This window comes from Melanaphis sacchari, unplaced genomic scaffold (genome assembly GCF_002803265.2).
Source record: "Melanaphis sacchari strain LSU unplaced genomic scaffold, SCAv2.0 Contig73_pilon_pilon, whole genome shotgun sequence".
Classification (NCBI taxonomy): domain Eukaryota; kingdom Metazoa; phylum Arthropoda; class Insecta; order Hemiptera; family Aphididae; genus Melanaphis; species Melanaphis sacchari.
Genome location: NW_020271525.1, coordinates 877,289 through 883,955, shown reverse-complemented (window position 1 = coordinate 883,955; position 6,667 = coordinate 877,289).

Genomic DNA, 6,667 nt, shown 5'->3' with positions numbered 1-6,667 from the left:
AAAATATTCATATTGGAAAAAAAACATAAACGGTGTAACTTAAACTACGACAGACGGTGCCTTTTTCTTGGTATCCAACTTTTTACATTATATGCATAATATATAGATATGCTGATGATATCACTCGATTTTATGTCCATTTTCGTATATGATGTATAAATAGTATGCGTTAAAATACGCGAGAAAATTACAATATTCGAGCAAAACCGATTTTGTCGACCTCAAAGCTCACCGTATATGTTATACAGAATAATTCACCGACCATACTTACACTACCATTTTTTATTTAACAATGAACTTATAAAACTCTGAATTTTTAAATTTTCAAGACTATTAGCGACCATATTTTCGAATTCTTATGTTTTTATACTATTAAAGAACCGTCCTATAACAACATTGACTTTTTCTCTTCAGATGAGGATCATTCTGTTTCATTTAAATTGTTGAACAGATGGTTTTTTTTAATAAGACGTTGATGTTTTCAAATCGAAAATAAATCATTTGAACGTTTGTATTATGGATAATAAGATTAAATATGATACATTATGATTTGATTGAAGACCTTGGCTTTAAATTAACCCCCAACTGCACCATCTTCACGAAAGTACACCACTGCGCATAATTCACCTCGCCATGATGGACCACCTACAATTTACAAAGGTCCATATGCTAAAAATATTTAGTCCAATGCGGAGTCTTTAGACACACGCTTTATTGCTGTATAATATGATTATAATAATACGCGTTTTGTATCTAATCTACGAACAGCGCGTGATCTCTTCGCGCCGTCAATTGAATGATGGTAGTATACTCGAGTATATAATATAGGCATGTTATACCTATTATATACGTCACGCGTGTCTCTGCCCGATCTCATACGTCATCATCATTTTTATTATTATTATTATTATTATTACAATAATTATTATCATCATTATTTAACCGGGATAACACTTAACGAATGCGTTCGGGTCGGGACGTGTCGATTTGTATTAAAATATCGTTGCATGTATATTTTGTACAAGTTCGCGTGGAGACATCAATCGTCGCTCGTGCGAACACAACAATAATAATAACATTCATAATATCATACAATAAATATACGGTGTAATTTTACGAGCGTATACACGGCCATTGCCGCGGGGGAGTGAGGAGGGATAATATAATTTCGCGGTCGAAATTTATTTCATCGAATCTATCATCGGGTCCTAGCGGATATAATATATCATATTATTATGTGGTGATCCGCTCGCGTTTACCATTCCCCCACATGAGCGCATACGATGTAAAAATAATATAATATAGATGCACGCCTGCAGAGTCTATCGATCACCGCGGTTTGGCCGAGTCTCGTTCGGTATTTATTTATTTGTTATTATTATTTTTTTTTCCTTGGAATTTTTTCCCCTTAGATTTTTTTTTCCACACTGAAAACTAATTGAAAGCAATTGTGCGAGCCGCGCCTCGCTATTCGCGCGCGCGTGGCATTTATCATCGACGCGACGTCGGCCGGTCGCTTCGTGTGCCTGCAGATATACTACGCTATCGGTAACGCACGACCGTATAATACAATAAAGTACGATAGCCACAACGGCTGCTATGAGGCAAACCATAATATCGTATAAAAGTATGCATTATAATATAATAACGTTCTACCTTAACCGTCGTATTTTATTATATATTTTTTAAATTTTTTATCCGTAACGTCGTCTTGAACTCTTAACCCTTTTGCGCGGTCGACAACATCTCCAATTCATATAATATTTTCGCCACGTTCTACCATCACACCCCACAACGCATAACGGATCTGTTTTGCGTATAATTGTGCGTAGTCCGTACGCGTAAATGTTAAACGTAAAATATAATATCGTATACCTAATAAATACCAATGACTATAATATCTAATAATATAATATAATATATTGTTATTGCATGCCACGTTGGTGTGGGTAAAGTTAATAATTTTACATGTAAAAATTTAGATAAACTTATATGTCGATAATTGGTACTTGGAGTCCTATTTGTGTGTTTCTTGTATCAGTAACAGGTACCTAGTAGTCAATATGATGGTATATAGTATTCTTTTTTACAGAATTAATCAAGTACTTATTCAATCATTTATCTACTTTTAAAGTCTATAAATTAACAACCGCGACAGTTGTATAAACAAAATGTAATAACTATAATAAAATTTACAGATTGCAAAGATATTGTCATTTTTAAGTAGGTACCTACACCATGTATTCAAGTTGTTTCAAAGAATTAATTTACAATTAAAAATTGTCATAATTTATAAGTTATCCAAACAAAATTAAATGTTTCTGTTTATTCATTAAATGTTTCTTATTAGTTGTACCTAAATATTATATTATGTATATATATACGCATAATTTGATTTTTATAATCATGATAAGATATAATTGATAAAATATCGACGAATCTGTTCGATAGACTAAAAACAACTAAAGACTAAATAAATACACAATTGCGTAATTATCAAAAGAAATGAATAAAAAATTATGAATACTCACCGAAATTATGGATATTAGCTAGAAATTGAATTGAAATTGAAAGTTTAAATATCTTGAATAACTCAGTCGTCCTTTATAATTTATCACGCTGATAATTTTCTTTTTTTTTGTGTTAAATTATGAAAACAATTTTACCAGTTTCACAGAAAATAATAAACTTGGATTCTTGTATCTTGATGATAATTTTGTATTTTATATTGACAGTTAATATAATTAATGTTCGGATTGTTGATGGCTAGTAGTTATAAGCGGTGTAAAGTCTTAGTGCAGTTTTGGCCACCAATAAGTACTAACTTTTCATGTCTTCACAAATCATCAAAGGAAGAAATTTCAATATTTTAATTTCTGGGTAGAGTGATGTATAATTATACATTTTGATGTAAGTGATGTAACTCAATATTTAACAAAATATATTGTTATTTTTATATTTTAGTCAATTTGATGAAATTTAAAATAATATTAACTATATTAATACCCAAAACTTTTTTCTGTAACGTATAATAAATTGTAATACAATTTGAAAAATATCTATTCTAATTTTAAGCTATTTATACCATAAAATTACTCACTACTACTCATTTAATTTATCATGAGCAATGATAAACAAAATCAGTTAAAGTTATTTATTAATAGATACATCCGCTACATAAAATAAAAGGCCTAAAACAGATGACCCTTATCTAAACCTACAAATCACAGTTTTCGACCGTTTTTCTCAAATTTTTTGTCAGCAAGTTCAGTAAAATCTATAATGTAAAAGCATACTTTGTATTACTCACTTTTTACTTTTCAACACGTAAATGTTGAATATAGTTAAGCAACTCACAAAAAATATCATTTATAGGTATTTTTTATTTTATATTTTGTTAAAATAAAAATATAAATAACTGAGTTGAAAATCTTTGAAACGTTCGAGATCGTAGTATTTGATTTTTTACGTATTTTTAAACGTTAGAAGTTCTAAAAGTTCAAGGCGTTCTAAAGTTTAATAAGTTTGAGAATCAATACCAAATAAAAATGTCATAAAAAATATGTTTGAAAAAATGTATAAGTCAATTGTTGATACTTGTCTACATAGATATTATTTGAATATTTTTAAGGGACAACATTTATTAAATGTTTAAATATAATTTATTTATTAACTAAAAAATATACTTTATACCTAAGACTTACAATAAATAATAATATCACTGTGCCGTGCAGAGATGTATATACTTATTTTTATTTTACTGAGCATCGCTTGAAATTGATCTTTTCGGTGTTCATTTATCTTTAAATTGAAAACAAATTATATAACTAACAAAGTTTATAATATTATTATAAATATCATGTGTATTACAAATGCATTTTTATACAATTTATATTCACCAATAACTAGTAGACATTTTGAATTTAATTTTTGATTGTATATAAAAATATCAATTATATCATTATACTTAAGGATATAAGATATTCTTTATAGATTGACTACATTAGTTATAATAAAGTACTAAACTGGAGTATGTTGACAATTTTAATTAAAACTGGAAGATTTCTCAGCTATAAAAATGTATAAAATTAACTTTGAGTAGCGAATATATCTTATGAATTTATAATTATAATAAATAATTAACTAATAAATATAAAATAAAAAAAAAACTTTTTTTATTAAATACATAACAATATATCACGGGGGACGAAGTAAGGTTGAAGTCTCCACAGATGACATCGCGAATTAGTCGATAGAACACGATACCATAGACACAAATATAACAACTCTTTTCCAGACAATTCTATTATTTCTCACCAGTCCCACCAAGAGCATCAAAACACACAGGCTTCTAATAATTACTATCGATTAAAAATGAAAACGGCGATCATGTATGAAAATTATTTCTTTTCCTGTACTAATACCGTTATTGCCCCATTACACTCACATTTAATACGATACCTATTCAGTTATTCACTGCAATGTTATCACTTAGAATAATCAAATAATTATTGTAAGTAATAACTATTGATCCCAAGCAGAGAAACGTGTGACTATTTTTTCCTTTTTTATAATGTGATCGAGTTTTTTTTCCCTTGTGCAATACGACATGTATCATAATATTCCTAACTACTGAGTATGCTGAGTATGCTGACAATACTGTACTACATTATTATTATTATTATCTATAGTTAGATATAAGGTAATGCATAGAGTTGTTGAACGGTTTTATACCAATTGTAATGGTGTAGATATAAACCTCATAAAAAATGCTTCAATGACAATATTTTTATATCTAATATAATATAATTTGTTTTTATAGTCCGTAATTATGTATAACTATGACGCAATTTAATATTGATTATTAATTATAATGTATTTAGCATAGATAAAGGGAATACGATTCTCAAACCCGTTTCATCCGGTCATTTCAGTACATAAATACATTCACTAATGCCCAATATGTGTACGTATATATTTTTATCCAAATGATCGATTAATACTGTTATGAATAATTATGAATAATTAATAAGCGCGTGTAGGTACTATAAGATTATATTGAGTGAATTCGTTGCAATGGTATAAGTATGATAATACAATATGTGATATGTATAAGGTATAAGTACCTACGTAGCGACAATGTAATTGAATTCACAATTTGTAAAGATTTCGTTTTGAAACTCGAACCTATAAATTTGGGTAATAAAAATATATTTGTACGTATTATAATATAATAATATCGTATTGTACTCGATGGAAAACGGCGTTCAAGTGGAATTACATCGAAGTCACAATGCACAATATATAATATAATATATTATAAATACACATATAGATTTATTGAAAATAAATTCCAATTTATGAATATAGGATACTTTTGATATCGAATTCAAACATTTTAAAAGCTTGTTATATTTCACCTTTATTTGGACATTCAAACGATTATTCCTGAACTATATGAATTTGACAAAACAAAACTAAAAATAGTTTCAAAATAATTTTCTAAAACATACATAGATTCTTTATGTTAATGTAAAAAAAATCAATATTTTACAATTATTTAAAATATTATTAACTATACTAGTATCTTGCAGTTGACTTCCGAGAGAAAATTTTCATGTATAAAAGTACTGGAAATGTATCTGATAGAAACATAATGTCAAATACTGAAGTTGAAGTAAACTAGGATTTAATTTTTATTTATATAACTTATTATTTTTCGTGATTAAATAATTAGATGTTTAATATTTTTTAAGATATTTTTCGATTTTCCTGTATTCAAAAATCCTGAGAACGTTAATGGACTCCAGTTTTAACCTAAAAGACATGATGATACTCATGTAATTAAATAGTGCCAGGTAATTATATTTTAAATAGACTTTCCGTGACGATTTGTTTGCGCTATCTTATTTCGCATCCATCATCATTCATCATAAGAACAAATTACCTCAAGACCATCACCGTTCATTCATCCCTACAACAGTTTATGGTCTTGATAACTGCTCAGATAATAGCAGCTTAATATTCTGTAAAATACCATAATGTAACGTTCATTCTCGTAGTCATTCTTCTCTCTCACCCCGCCCCGGAAAATACCGCAACCCTATGCCCAGCGATTTATATGTCACGGTGGCGCGTCCCCCGTCCATTATCATATTTTATTATATCGACGGCCGTACTACAAGCACACATATTATTATAATGCATATTATACAAGTCTGCGGGCGCTTTCGGTGTACACAATCGTTTCCGTTCCGCTGCACGGCAACGGACACGACCGGACCGCGAAGTTTATAGATAGATGTATATATAGTAATATGTAAGAAAAAAACCAGAACAGACAACGGCGGAATACGACGCAATTACGTTCATTCGTATTTTCCTGTTGTCGTATTTTATAAAATTATATTATATAGCGAGATCTCGACCCTTCTCCGCATTATTATTATTACTATTTGTATAAAATGCAGTGTAATCGCGTCGACTTGTTCGCGGCGAACGATTACACGTCCACCGGAGCCATAAACAACAGCAGCCGCTGCGGATCACTGATTTCCGTCTTGTATAATCTCATATTATACATTATATGGTACTTACGTCGTCGCCGCCGTCCTATATAGCACTTGCACAAATCGAACCCTCCTCCGCTTTCTCGATCATCCGGGAA